At 37.2% G+C, this 15765-nt stretch overlaps 1 protein-coding gene and 1 non-coding gene across 2 annotated transcripts in view; both read right to left on the reverse strand.

Moving 5' to 3' along the window:
- RAP1GDS1 (Rap1 GTPase-GDP dissociation stimulator 1) overlaps positions 1-15765 on the reverse strand; it is a 258664-nt gene that overhangs the window by 165096 nt on the left and 77803 nt on the right. The window lies entirely within an intron of this gene.
- LOC137224186 (U6 spliceosomal RNA) lies at positions 15046-15152 on the reverse strand. The gene has a single exon (XR_010943281.1). It is a non-coding gene; the product is annotated as a U6 spliceosomal RNA (small nuclear RNA).

A 15765-nucleotide genomic window follows, 5' to 3' on the forward strand; every position in this document is an offset into this window, starting at 1 on the left:
GGTTTTTATGGTAAATAAACCAGTTCATGGTTTTCTGGGAGCAAAACAATTAAAGGGATATGAAAAATTCATATGGAAATTAATTAGAATTTACACTTTGTAATTATCAAGTCAGCAAGTCAGGCTGTTAATTCTGCATTGCTGTTTCCATGTAATCATTCATTTATTCAACAAATATTTAATACTAGCCTACCGTGAGCTAAGACTTGAGGATACAACAGTAAACAATAAAGACTTGTTCCTTTATTGAGCAGATTTGAATGAGGAGGACAAACAAGCAAATAAACAAAACATAAAGATGGGATAAGTACTATAAGGGAAGCAGATAAGGAGCTGGGACAGACAAAAATGACAGTGGGGAAGTAATTTATAACATTACATTGTGTGGGAAGGCCACTCTTAGAACATGATAACTAATCTGAGACCTGAAGATAAGAAGCTGATCACACAAAAAGCCACAGGGAGAACTCTTCAGGCAGAGGGAGCTGCAAGTGCAAAGGTCCAGAGGCAGGAAAATTGTGGCTACGTTTTAGGAAATGAAAGGCGGCCAGAGTATTGAAGCCTAGTAGGTAGAGGAGAGTGGCAAAAAATGAAGTTGCAGAGGTAGTGAAAAGTCCATTAATGCTGAATTTGGGGCTTTAATGGATGCAAAAAAAAAAAAAAAAAAAAAGCCCTCTGTGGTATTCCAGAATTTAAAAACAAGTGGATATAGGTCTCAGGGGTCAGATTAGATAGAGGTCAAAATAGCATCTGTGTTACTGATTCTGCTGATTGGAGAATTTAGCCAAATGGGCTTCCTAATACTCCTCCCACTGCTATAACCTCCCGTTTTCCCCAGCAGAGCTGAACTGCAGGCTTTCCCTCTAGGGGCAAGCTAGTTACTGAAGGGCAGAGGAGAAATAAGCCGTTCTGAAAGAAAGAACCCAAGAAGTCTCTGAGCCACGCATTCTCAATTCCCATTGCCATCTCACCAGTGAGATAATTCCCTCTTCCTACTCCGGGGAAGGAGTACTAACGGATGAGAGTGGAGGGGGCAGTTGCTGAGAGAGAATGGGACTATTTCCATGATTTTCTCCCTGCTGAGAGAAAGTTCTCTCCTTTCTATGGAATGTGTGGAGGGGAGGGGAAAAATAAATATCACCCTTACAGTTCCATCAGATGGGTCTTACAGGCCATGATGCAGAGTTCGAATTTCACTAAGTACAAACAACAAGCAGTGAAGGGTTTTCAATAGTGGAGTTACATAGACTGATACACAATTTGGAAAGATCACCTCGGCTGCTGTGGAGACCAGTCGAAATAAGAAGAGCATCTAGCAGGAAGAGTTACTGCCTCCTAGATGATTTGAGAGATGGTATGGCTCACATCAGGGCAGTGGAGGAGGAAAGTAAGAGGATTAGAGGTCTAGAGGTAGAAAGGCTGTACTCGCTGATGAATTAGATTTAGGGCAGACAGTCAAGGAGGAATTAAGGCTAAGTAATTAAGGCTGAGATTTCTGGTTTAAATGACTGGGTGGATGGTGGAGCCATGTATTCAATTGGGAAAACTGGGAAAGAAATAAGACGGCCACAGAATTACATTCCTTGGATTTGGCAAAGAAAAGATTGTTGGTGATTCTGCAAGAGTAATTTTTGTGAACACCAGGAAGTGAAACCAGATTTAGAATTTGAAAGACTGATAGATAGGTGATTGCCTGTGTACGTTTTTAAAAGAAATTTTACTATGGAGGTGAGCAGAGAAATGGCATAATAAGGGAGATAAGGGATGTTTGAAGATTTTTTGTTTTTACACTGAAGTGAATGGAGTGATGAAGTGATGCAAAGTAGAATAACCAGAGGTACAAAACCTTTAGAAAGGCAAAGGGGAATGGGACCCAGAGCTCTAACTGGGTAATGGGCCCGAGAGACGGACACCTGCAGTGAATCTCTGTAACAGGAGTGAAGATAACAGATACAGGTGGCCTGGTAGGTTTGATGGCAGGAGGATGGAGAGCCCCCACTGAATAACTTCTATTTTATTTATGAAGCGTGAGGGGACATCATTAATGGAGGGTAACGGGAGATAAGTTATTTGAGGAGAGAAGAGACAACATGAAGGAGTTGTGTCCAAAATTATGAATTCAAAGCTAATGTAGAAATTAAGTACTATTACTGGGCAGTGTTTAATGCCCATGTGAGGTTTGTAATTATCAACGAAAAGTATATCAGTTTGGTTATTTTCTTCAAAGTTTCATTGTCTATCAGATTCTGATATGGTCAAAGAATGGTTGTAGTGCAGTTAATAGTGCATGTGAGCTAAAAAGATATTTGAAATTTGTATTTCAGAGGTAGTTCAGTTTATTCTAGGCATGACCATGGGAACAGGTGGCTGAAGAGGGGAAGAGGAAAAGTTAAGAAGTCAAGGAGCTAAGAGGAAAGTTATAGGCTAGGTCATCCACATGCACAGTGAAATCACAGAGCATGCTGACAAAAATAAGAGTGGAGCGTGAGCCAGGGGCTAGGTTATCTATGAGTAAAGAGGAATGGCCAAGAGATCAGCAGATGGCAGCAACATGATTTAGAGAGGGATATAGCCAGATGGCATGAGCTTCAAGAGAGCAGAGGTCTCTGCAGGAGGACAGAGGGGAGAGAGGAGAACACCTACTCTATTGGCTCTGTAGTAGGTGGAGTGTGAGGGGGGAAAGCAGATGTCATTCGAGAGGCCTGTAGTGTAAAGTGTCCTCAACTGGAAAGTCAAAAGATGGAAGGGAAAATTTCCAGAAGATTGAGAATGTAACAGATGGTTTTGTTATCAGTTGCTGCTTACTAAACCACACCAAACTCAGTGGCTTAAAAGAGCAATTTTATTATCTCTCAAGATACTTCAGATTGACAGTGCTCAGCTGGGTGATTCTTCTGATTCACATGATGTCATATGGGGCTGAAGCCACTGGGAGCTTTGACTGGGCTGGAAAATCCAATTAGCTCATTCACATATTTGGTGTGTTAGTGGAGATGACTGGAAAGCTGGGCTCACTTGGGATACCAGTGCATCTCTCTCTCTCTCTCTCTCATCTCAGGGTTTTTCCTTCTCCACACGACTACTAACATGGAAGCTTAGGCTTCCCAAAAGCACAAAAGTGGAATCTGCCAGACCTTGAGGCTTATACCCAGAGGTGGCACATCATCATCACATTCTATTAATTAAAGTGAGTCATGGGACCAGTCCAGATTCAAGGGAGGGGTCTCACAATAATGTCAATACCAGGAATTGTGATCCATTGGTAGCCATCTGTGGTGATTAGCTTACCATAAGAAATTTGTTGATTCAGACTCAAACTTTTTAGAGGGCAGAGAGGAAAGGCTGAGATGGGATTCAGTCAGATTAGGAGATAGAGCAGTACAGGAATGGAAGAGCAGGTTATAATGGATGATGAAGGGACTTGTACTTCCAAAGATTACTGAAATAAAGAGGAATTTGAGGCATGATGCAACTAGTTCTACTAAAGCAGTGATCTCCAAATTTCTTTTTGATTATGCACCCCTAAGTAAAAATTTTTGAACAACTTAATACATTATAATTACATAATTATTAATTATATATATTTAATAATGTTCTACTGTAATGTGTACTTTGTAGAACTTAAAATAGAAATTAAGAATGATTAGATAGAAAAGATTAGATAATACTTTTCATATTATTTTATTCTATTTATCAATGGTTCAACAGCCTCCTTGCCCTTTCTGGTGAGAGCAATTTGGTTGACAATTCCTCATCAATTAAAAAAATTTTGTTTTAATACCTTGTGATATAGTGGCTCAGTAGTCTGGTTCTAAGTTCAGTTTATTCCCATGTTGGTTTTAATGGCTATTTTAGCTGAAAGAGCTTTCTCACAAAAATAAGTACAGCCAGATGGAAGAAGTGCACCATTAGCTGTGCCTGCTAAATCATGATACTCATTTTTCAAACCCATCCCCAATTATGCAAAGGGTTTTGTTGAAATTCAGCTAGCCAACATATATCATACCCAGTATCAGTCAGTCATTCTTACAAACTAATCAGAAGTTATTGCATTTTTATATTTTTAAGAAATGGGCTCAAAACCCACTGAAACTACTCATTTTTTAAAGTGAGATTAAAGGAAGATCTTTAAGGAAGATTTGTTAAAAAGTCTTAAAAACTCAATTTCCAAGTTTTTGTGTGCAGATATTAAGAGTTTTACATTTAAATTGTTTTCAACAACAAAATTACATAACAATGGAACATTTCCAAGTATCTATTTTAAAAATGCTCTCTCCTTAGCCCAAATGTCTTTTGAGCAGCAGTTACTTTCTCCTTCATTATTAAAAATGTCACCTTTACCTTGAAGAAACTGATTAAGAGTATTATTTTTTCAAAAATATCTGACTGTCACTTGCGTTCATAGAAAAAGTTAGCAAATTGGGCACACTTGTCAAGTTTACTTGACAAGATGTTATTCAGCTTTTAGTTGGACAGTCCTTTCTCGAAGAAAACCAGTATACTGGTTACTGTGTGGTAAAAAGATTTTCATGGTCAGCCCTTGCTTATTACAAGCCTCCACTATTATTTTAAAGATCTTATTTTATTAAAAAGTTAATCGCATTGACAACATTCTGTGTAGCACACGAACCATGGTACAGTATCATACATAGAAAGGAAATCAATTCATAGCATCTTGATGCTATGTATTTGCCTTGTGGAGCAAGTGAGGACAGGAGTGTCAGTCAGTACATTGAGTATTAGAAAAGCATAAGTCCCTTCATATTTTTTAGATACAAAATAAAGGTGTCAAGTCTAATATTTTACTCTTGCTCCCCATTGTTTTGTTTTGCACATTTCATTTTGGAAACCATACTCTTTGAGTAGGATGAAGAGGAGAGACATTTGGTTTGGCAGCATGGTCCTAAGCAAAACAGTAAAACTGGGACTTTGGGGTGACTGCTCCTTCTGACAACACTCAGTATAGTAAAGACTTCATGCTAAAACATCCCACTGCAGTACAATTATTAAGCACCAACTACATGCAGACAATGGTTATAACAATGACTTTTACATTGGAAGACAGGTGATCCAACTTTTGGTCTTCAGGTACGTATTATATACATTTATAAATTCACTCATTCACTTAATATATTTTCCATAACTTTTGGCACATATTTTAGAAGTGAGGTAATATTGATATGAGTTTCAAGGATTTACCAAAGATTACACTTACTGTGGGTGGTGAAGATTAAGCTATATGCTTAAGGTATTTTCTATCTAAAATACTTCCTTTAAGAAGCTCTTCAGTTACTAAGATGGAATTTAATCAGGCATAAAATGCTAAAAACAAAAACAAAATACAAAAGTTCCCCCCAAACAAAAAGCACAACAGGACTTGTACTATCAGGGAAAAGCACGAACATTCAGATGCCAGAGTTGGGTAGCAGAGTATGCTGAGTTCAGAAATGACTTGGGGTCGGGGGGCAGGTGGTTTGCAGCAGCAGAGGAATCAGTCAAAGGAAGGAAGTCATTGGAAACACTTGTCTTCTTAGAACAAATAAGCATACTGGGTGAGTGCCTCACAGGCAAATCCTAGAATTTCTTCCAATAGCAACATAGGAAAAGGATATCTTATTGGTTGTTTGGGAATGATTATAGTGTAGACATTGGATGTAGGAGTCTGGAACACAGTGGAGGAGAGGTCATGCTCTGCTTTTCCTCTTAGCTCAGACCTCCTTCTCCTCTGCCCACCTCTCAGCGTGAGGTGGGCCCTCTTCTCTTCCCTTCTTTCTCTTCCTTTCTCTCCTTTACACACTATCCCCGCTTGACACTGAGTTCCAGATCTGTATATCCAGCTACCTACCATACTTCTTCTTGCTTGTCTTATAAACATTTCAAATTTGATATAGCCAAAAAAGAAATTTCAATCATCCTTTCTTCTCCAATCTGCTTCTTTCCTAATCTTTACCATCTCATTTTGTTTAAACCAAAAACCTAGAACTCATCGTTTACTCTTCCCTTGCACTCTGTGTTCCTTACCACCTGCCCCCACCTCCCCACCCCAATCCATCTGATTCTTCTTCTTTCAAAACATAGATTTCACATCTGTCCACTTCTATCTCTGTTACACAACCCTGGTCCAAACCACCATCTTCTCATGCCTAGATTTCTCTAAGCGTCTCTGACTTTTTCTCTTGCCCCCTTACAATCTAATTTCTACACAGCAGCTGGAGTCATCATTATATAAAATGTAAATCAGATCCATCACTCCCCTGCTAAAACCCCCCAAACTTCCTACCTCACTTAGAAGAAAGCCCAAACTCCTTACCCTGGCTTACAAGGCCTCATGTAATCTATCCTGCTTGCATCTTTGTCATCATTTTAAACCCTTTTCCCCCTTACACTGCCTTTCTTTCTGTTTCCTAAAAATGCCAAGTTCATTCCTGCCTCAGAGCCATTGAACCAGATATTCCCACAGCCAGGAATGCTTTCTCCGTAACTGCTTCCTTCTTGTCATTCAGGTCACAGCTCAATTATTATAGAGGAACTCAGTTGCCTCACCTCTATAATGTACGGAAACCGACAAATCTAAAGTAATCAGTTACTCCATCATATCACTGTTTTATTTTCTTTATAGCCTCATTGTTATCTGATATTTTCTTGTTTTATTTGTTTGTTTTCTCCCTGTATTAGAATGTAACAATAGTAACAATAAGGATTTTTATCTTTTTTGTGAACTGTCACTGTTAGAACAATGTCTAGAATGATTTTCTTTTAAACATCAATTGCATGCTCCAATTTAGTGCCCTGGAAGACAGCTTTAAAGATAGAGTATCACAAGCCTCATTAAAAGTGTCTCATATCTAATGCTGTTTAATGGGAGATGGGTCATATCCAGCAACAGTTGTTTGGTAGCGGGGAAGGATGTCTAATGGAACAGCTGTTTTCAAAAGAATCTTAAGAGCTTTAGACTTCTAATTCAGGGAGATGAATGAATAGACTCAAGGAGCTCTTCTGAGCATGTGCTATGCTGGTGACAGTGATAGGATTATACAGGAGATAAGACTGTGGAAGAGAGCCAACTCATTTGTCCAGCTGATTGTACTATGAGCGGTTGGGGGAATAGAACACAGAGATAATATTAAAATAGAAATCACAGGAGAAATACAAGTTACAGATGGATAGAATCCAAATCAATTGCACAAACAGAGATCAGTTACTATAAAACATGATTCAGGCCTTCAAGGAAATTTACAATATAAAAGTGGAAGTGAATATATACATAGTTAAATGGAATCCAAAATTCAGCTTGGACTAGCCTCAGGCACACCTTCAAACCAGGCCACTCAGTTTTAGCCTTTAAATAAATCCAACTGTGAGAGAATTGCGTAGAAATAAAGCCTTACTAAAGATTTAATGAGAAAACAGAAGGAGTCATATAGCAAAATAGCCTAAAACTCTGCTCTTTCTCTTTCTTACAACTGCCTTATTCCTTCCTCAGAATCTCCTCAGCAGCCTTTCTAATCACTTAGTCCTCTTTTTCCCCTTCCCCCTTCTCTAGCCAGCTTGCATCGTATCCTCAGCAAACCAAAATCTAATTGTCAGCCAAACTCTGACCACCTATTGTTTCTCAAACGAACTTAGGATTGTCGGCATAGGGGTGTGGGTGGGGAAAATGACTCAACTCTTATGCCACCGATATGTCTGGAAAATGGAAAATAATTCAATATTATTAGAGTTTAAGTTTCACAATGGGGTTTAGTTGGAAATAAATTTGAAAAGGTAACTCAGAGCATGATTAGCCTTGAATGTCACCCCAAACATTTTTATTTTGGAGGTCAATAGGGAATTTTGAAGATTTTTAAACAGAGACGTTTCATGACCAGATTTGTATTATAATAAGATAAGCCTGGGAACAATATGAGGGATGAATTAGAAAAATAGTCCACCAAAGATAGGAAAAATTTGCAACGATTTTAAAGTTATTCAATGACGAAGTTATAAAATACAGTAATGGAAATGACATGGAGAAGATGATTTCTAAATATATTTAAAATTCAAGAATCTTCAGAATTTTAAGTTTGATTAGATGTAGAAGGTGGAGAGGGTTCTCTTGTTTCTAGCTTTGGCAACCAGTAGGCGAATGATGCAATTAACTGAGTTAGGGAGTACAGACAATGAATAGCTGCTCTATCTTTGTGTGTATTTTATGATTTGTTTTTGTGGGCAGAGATAATGATTTAGACGTCAAACCAGACAAGTGTGAGCAGGAAAGCAACACACCCACATTAAGATGTACAGCATTTAGAAATGCATGTGTGAGGTTTAAAGGAAAGGTCAAAGTAAGATGAAATTAGCTGTACAGAATGATGATGAAAGCTATGGAAGCAGATAAGTGATGCATGAGCAAGTGTGAAGCTAGGAGAAAATAGTGCTAAGAACATGTACATAAGGAAGTATTACATTTAAGATATTTGTGGGAAAATAGGAACAGATAAACAGATTTACCAAGAGTTGTCAGAAGGAGAAGGACTGTTGATAAAAAGAAGACCATTATTTTTGAAAAACTGAGAACTTAGGATAAAGAATTAGGATATATGATGTACAAGTAGTTGTGGAATTCTGATATAGCATAGGTTTTAAAAAATATTTTTTCATACCTTTATTTTTAAAAAAATAAGTGTATTTATTTATTTTTGGCTGTGTTGGGCCTTCGTTGCTGCACGCAGGCTTTCTCTAGTTGTGGCAAGTGGGGGCTACTCTTTGTTGTGGTGCGTGGGCTTCTCATTGCGGTGGCTTCTCTTGTTATGGAGCACAGGCTCTAGGCACGCGGGCTTCAGCAGTTGTGGCACGCAGGCTCAGTAGTTGTGGTGCACGGGCTCTAGAGCGCAGGCTCAGTAGCTGTGGTGCACGGGCTTAGTTGCTCCGTGCCATGTGGAATCTTCCCAGACCAGGGCTCGAACCCATGTTCCCTCCATTGGCAGGCGGATTCTTAACCACTGTGCCACCAGGGAACTCCTACCATAGGTTTTGAATCACAGAGTTTTTAAACTGTTAAAACATGATAAACTGTTCACAGTTATAAGCCTGATTATAAGGAAGTAGGGGCAGAGGTGATAAAGGGGGATGAGGGAGAAGCTTCAGCCATCATGTTGAAATAGAAAGAATTCCCATTTTCAGGGCCTTCTTGTATAAGTCTAGAAAACTAAATTAGACCTCTCTGCTTTCTCCATATATTCTTTTTTTTTAAAAAAAAATTTGTATTAAAGTATAGTTGATTTACAATATTGTGTAAGTTTCAGGTATACAGCACACGTACATATTCTTTTTCAGATTCCTTTCCCCTATTGGTTATTTATACATATATGTGTGTGTGTGTGTGTGTGTGTGTATATATATATATATATATATAAAACATCTTCTTTATCCATTCATCTGTCAATGGACATTATTTAGGTTGCTTCTATGTTTTGGCTATTGTAAATAGTGCTACAATGAACACTGGGGTGCATGTTTTTTTTAATAAATTTATTTATTTATTTATTTATTTATTTATTTATTTATTTATGGCTGTGTTGGGTCTTTGTTGCTGCGTGCAGGCTTTCTCTAGTTGTGGCGAGTGGGGGCTACTCTTTGTTGCAGTGCATGGGCTTCTCATTGCGGTGGCTTCTCTTGTTGCGGAGCATGGGCTCTAGGGGCGCAGGCTTCAGTAGTTGTGGTGCGCGGGCTCAGTAGATGTGGCTTTTGGGCTCTAGAGCGCAGTCTCAGTAGTTGTGGAGCATGGGCTTAATTGCTACGCAGCACATGGGATCTTCCAAGACCAGGGCTCGAACCCATGTCCCCTACATTGGCAAGCGGATTCTTAACCACTGTGCCACCAGGGAAGTTCCTGCATGTATATTTTTGAATTATGGTTTTCTTCAGATACATGCCTAGAAGTGAGATTGCAGGATCATATGGTAGCTCTATTTTTAGTTTTTTAAGAAACATCCATACTGTTCTCCCTAGTGGCTGCACCAATTTACATTCCCATCAACAGTATAGGAGGGTTCCCTTTTCTCTACACCCTCTGCAGCTTTTATTATTTGTAGACTTTTTGATGATGGCCATTCTGACCAGTGTAAGGTGATACCTCATTGTAGTTTTGATTTGCATTTCTCTAATAATGAGTGATGTAGAGCATCTTTTCATGTGCCTGTTGGCCATCTGTATGTCTTCTTTGAAGAAATGTCTATTTAGGTCTTTTGCCCATTTTTTGATTGGGTTGTTTTTGGTTTTTTGATATTTTGAGGTATATGAGCTGTTTGTATATTTTGGAAATTAATCCCTTGCTGGTAGCATCATTTTCAAATATTTTCTCCCATTCTGTAGGTTGTCTTTTCATTTTGTTGATGGTTTCCTTTTCTGTGCAAAAGCTTTTAAGCCTAATTGGGTCCATTTGTTTATTTTTGCATTTATTTCGTTTGCTTTAGGAGACAGACCCAAAGAAATGTTGCTATGATTTATTTCAAAAAGTCTTCTGCCTATGTTTTCCTTTAGGAGTTTTATGGTTTCCAGTCTTACATTTAGGTCTTTAATCCATTTTGAGTTTATTTTTGTATATGGTGTTAGCGAGTGTTCTAATTTCATTGTTTTACATGTAGCTGTCCAGTTTTCTCAGTACCACTTATTAAAGAGACTGTCTTTTCTCCATTGTGTATCCTTGCCTCCTTTGTCATAGATTAGTTTACCATAGGTGCCTGGGTTTATCTCTGGGCTTTCTATCCTTTTCCACTGATCTATATTTCTGTTTTTGTGCTAGTACCAGATTGTCTTGATTACTGTAGCTTTGTAGTATAGTCTGAAGTAAGGGTGTCTGATTCCTCCAGCTCCATTTTTCTTTTTCAAGATTGCTTTGGCTATTCAGGGTCTTTTGTGTTTCCATGCAAATTAAAATATATTTTTGTTCTAGTTCTGTGAAAAATGTCATTGGTAATTTGATAGGGATTGCACTGAATTTGTAGACTGCCTTGGGTAGTATCATCATCTTGACAATATTGATTCTTCCAATCCAAGGACATGATCTATCTTTCTATCTGTTTGTGTCTTCTTTGATTTCTTTCATCAGCATCTTATAGTTTTTGTAGTACAGAATCTTTTGCCTCTTTAGGTAGGTTTATTCCTAGGTATTTTATTCTCTTTGATGCAGTGGTAAATGGGATTGTTTTCTTAATTTCCCTTTCTGATCTTTCATTGTTAGTGTATAGAAATGCAACAGATTTCTGTGTATTACTTTTGTATCCTGCAACTTTACCAAATTCATTGATGAGTTTGAGTAGTTTTCTAGTAGTTTTTTTCTGATAGCATCTTTAGGATTTTCTATGTATAGCATCATGTCATCTGCAAACCATGACAGGTTTACTTCTTTTCCAATTTGGATCCCTTTTATTTCTTTTTCTTCTCTGATTGCCATGGCTAGGACTTCCAAGACTATGTTGAATAAAACTGGTGAGAGTGGACATCCTTGTCTTGTTCCTGATCTTAGAGGAAATGCTTTCAGTTTTTCACCATTGAGTATGATATTAGCTGTGGGTTTGTCATATATGGCCTTTATTATGATTAGGTATGTTCCCTTTTTTTTGAAGTGAAAATTAAATTTTATTTATTTAATTATGGAGGGGGAAGTTAACAATAGTAATTTGGTTAAAAAGCTTATATTCTTGATCAGGGGTTAGCAAACTTTTTCTGTAAAGGGCCAGATTGTAAATATTTTAAGCTCTTTGTGGGCCACACTATTTCTGTCCCAACTACTCAACTTCACCATTGTAGAATAAAAGCAGCCATAGACAATACATGAAAAGAATGGGCATGAGTGTGATCCAATAAAATTTTATTTACAAAACTGATGAGGGGCTGGATTTGGTCCATAGGCTATAGTTCTTTTACCCCAGTTTCTGATCAGTCATGCAAGTGAGATTGATACCTGGTTAGGGTGGGCATATTTGATCTTGGTGTAAGTATGAACTATAAATCTCCCACAGAGCTAGTCCAGTTTTGTCCAGGTGAAAATCACTTTTATCTTCATATCTTGATCTAGGTGTGGTAAACATCAACCTGGTGATCTTTGAAGATCCAAAAAATGAGGGGGTATTGTGAAACCAGCAAGGGCACTTTTGGTTTTGTTGAGGTAGAGACCTTCATGATTAACTGAATACCCACAGGACTTTTGATGTTCCTTGGAATCTTGACAACTGCATGCAGTTTTTGCACCTCCTTCATTATCTTTTTACTCTCCAGTTTAATTGATCAATATATGTTAACAAATAGACCAATACCATGATATGTTTTAGTTAGAAGAAAATTACCTGTCTTATTTGTTTGTATTAATCCACAATTTGCTTACATGCCGTTATTAATCACTACAATTAAAATGGGCTGAAAACACTCAAGATGAGTTACTATTACTTTCTCGCTATTTAATCAACATTTTCCTGTGTGCTTTATTCAATTAGGCTCTCTTCTTTAGTCATAGTTAAAAATACAATATGTGTTCATTCATTCATTCATTGAAATCTCATTGAGTGCCATGTGTGAAGCACAATGCAATGTGCTGTAAATACAAAGATAATCCTGTTTAATCTTTGCCCTTGAAATGCTCTCTGGCAAGCCATAATAGAGCTTCCAGAGGGAGGGAGTGGTCAACAGTACCAAATATGGCACAAAGGTCAATCATGAGAAGAGAACATAGGCCACTGTATTTAGCGGTAAAGAAACACAGAGAGAGACATTTCTATAGAGTGTCAGTTTAAGTGCACATACTCTTGGATCCCTCAAACTCTTCCTATGCTACAATGCTCAGATTCCTAACAATACAGCCCAAGGGCACAGTCTTTGTTCCTCCCCAGAGGCTATATGATAAACTCTAATTTCCAGATGGATTGTACCTCAGAGCTATATTAGTTAGGATACCAGCTTTGCTAGGCATCAGCAGGAAAGGATTTTAGTAAAGGATATTGGATACCTCTCAAAATTTCTGGAAAGAAAGGAGAATCAATCACGGAAGCTACACAAATAGGAACTCAGTCGGGGAGTCTTGTAAAGACACATTGCCTAGACACTGCATTTTTTAAGACTATTTTTTAGAGGAGTTTTAGGTTTACAACAAAATTGAGAGGAAGATACAGAGATTTCTTACATACCTTTTTCCCCACACATGCATAGCCTCCCCCATTGTCAACATCACTCACCAGAATGGATCATTCTTATTTTTTTTACCAAGGATGAACCTACATTGTCACATCATAATCACCCAAAGTCCACAGTGTAACTTAAGGTTCATTCTTGGTGTTGTACATTCTATGGGTTTGGACAAATGTATAATGTATGTATAATGTATAATGACAAACAGTCATCATTATAAAATCATAGAGTATTTTCATTACTCTAAAAATCCTCTGTGCTTTGCATATTCATCTCTGCCCTCTCTGACTTCTGGCAATCCCTGAACTTTTATTGTCTCCATATTTCTGCCTTTTCAAAAAGGTCATATAATTGGAAATATACAGTATGTATCCTTTTCAGATTGTTTTCTTTCACTTAGTAATACGCATTTAATGGCCCTATGTGTCTTTTCATAGCTTAATAGCTCATTTCTTTTTAGTGCTGAATAATATTCCATTGTCTGAATGTACCATAGTTTGTTCATTTGCCTAATGAAATACATCTTTGTTGCTTCCAAGATTTGGCAACTATGAATAAAGCTGCTATAAACACCTATGTGTAGGTTGTTGTGTGTATATAAGTTTTCAACTCCTTTGGATGAATACCAAGGATCACAATGACTGGATTATTGGTATGAATATGTGTAGCTTTGTAAGAAATTGCCAAAATCCCAAAAGTCTTCCAAAATGGCTGTAACATTTTGCATTCCTAGCAGTGATATATGAGAGTTCCTGTTGCTCCACATCGTTTCCAGCATTTGGTATAATCAGTGTTTTGGGTTTTGGCCATTCTAATAGGTATATAATGGTATCTCATTATTGTTTTAACTTGCAATTCTCTAGTGGCATATGATGTGGAGCATCCTTTCATAGGAATTTGTCATCTATATATCTTTTTTTTTTTTTTTGGTGGTACATGGGCCTCTCACTGTTGTGGCCTCTCTCGTTGTGGAGCACAGGCTCCGGACGTGCAGGCTCAGCGGCCATGGCTAACGGACCCAGCCGCTCTGCGGCATGTGGGATCTTCCCGTACTGGGGCACAAACCCGTGTCCCCTGCATCGGCAGGCAGACTCTCAACCACTGTGCCACCAGGGAAGCCCTGTATATTTTTTTTGATTAGTGTCTGTTCAGATCTTTGGCCCATGTTTTAATCAGGTTATTACTAAGTTTTAAGAGTCCTTTGTGTATTTTGGATAATAGTCTGTTATCACATGTGTCTTTTGCAAATATTTTCTCCAAGCCTGCGTTTTTTTCTTCTCATTCTCTTGAATTGTTCTTTTTTTGTGTGTTTTGAAATTTGACTTTTTCCAAATCTTATATCACTAAAATAACTTTCTTTGGCTAGTATTTACATAAGATATCTTTATCTTTTATTTTCAGCTTTTGTGTGTGGTCTTTTAGTTTAGTGCATTGCTAGCAACATAGAGCAAGATTTGTTGCTTTATCCAACCTAATAATCTCACTATTACTATTACTATTTCTGGTATATCTGCAATGACTTTAACAGTCTTATTTTATATTTTATGCCTACCATTCTTTTTCTATTGCTTAATTTTTTTTTTCTGCCTTCTCTTGGTCCAAAAGTTTTCTATTCTCCACTTTTTGTCTGCTGAGTCATTTATTACTGATTATATATTTTGTCTATTAGTTATAATCCTTATTTTTTCAGCATTATATTTAACTATAAATATTTCTTACAGATTTTAAGTTATCTGGTGTTTTTATTTTTCAAACGTAAAATGATCTTAGTATGCTTCAGTTATCCATTATTGTATTCTCCAATCTCATGACTGTTTGACTTTTTTAATACAAAAGTAGTTTTTTTTTATAGTCAGTACTAACTTTAGTTTCACTAATTAAAAAAAAAATATGGAATGCTTCATGAATTTGTGTGTCATCCTTGTGCAGGAGCCATGCTAATCTTCTCTGTATTGTTCCAATTTTAGTATATGTGTTGCTGAAGTGAGCACTTCATTAATATTTTTAATTGTAGTTTATTTACAATATTGTATTAGTTTCAGGTGTACAGCAAAGTGATTCACTTATATATATATATATATATATTTTTTTTTTTCAGATTATTTTCCATTATGGGTTATTACAAGATATTGAATATTGTTCCCTGTGTTATATACTAAATCCTTGTTGCTTACCTATTTTATTTATAGTAGTGTGTATCTGTTCATCCCATATTCCTAACTTATCCCTTTCTCTCCCCCTTTCCCCTTTGGCAACCATCAGTTTGTTAATTTCTAATACACCGTTTTAAAAAGTTTCATGCATCTTCTGGTTTATTTTACTTATTGCTGAAAGACATCCTTCACTATTTTTTTCACTGACAGTCCATAAGTAGTATTCTCTCTCAGTCTTTGTGTATCTGAAAATGTAATTATTTTGTTTTATTCTTGAATGATAGTTTGACTGTATATAAAATTTTAGATTAACAATTATTCTTTTCCTCAGTGCTTTAAAGCTATCATTCCATTGCCTCCGTTGCCTATTATTATTGATAAGAGGCCTGCTATAGGTTAAAATGTGTTCCTCTTCTCTCTCTGGTAGCTTTTAATATATTTTCTTTTTTCT

The sequence above is a fragment of the Pseudorca crassidens genome, chromosome 4 (genome assembly GCF_039906515.1).
Source record: "Pseudorca crassidens isolate mPseCra1 chromosome 4, mPseCra1.hap1, whole genome shotgun sequence".
NCBI classification, from domain to species: domain Eukaryota; kingdom Metazoa; phylum Chordata; class Mammalia; order Artiodactyla; family Delphinidae; genus Pseudorca; species Pseudorca crassidens.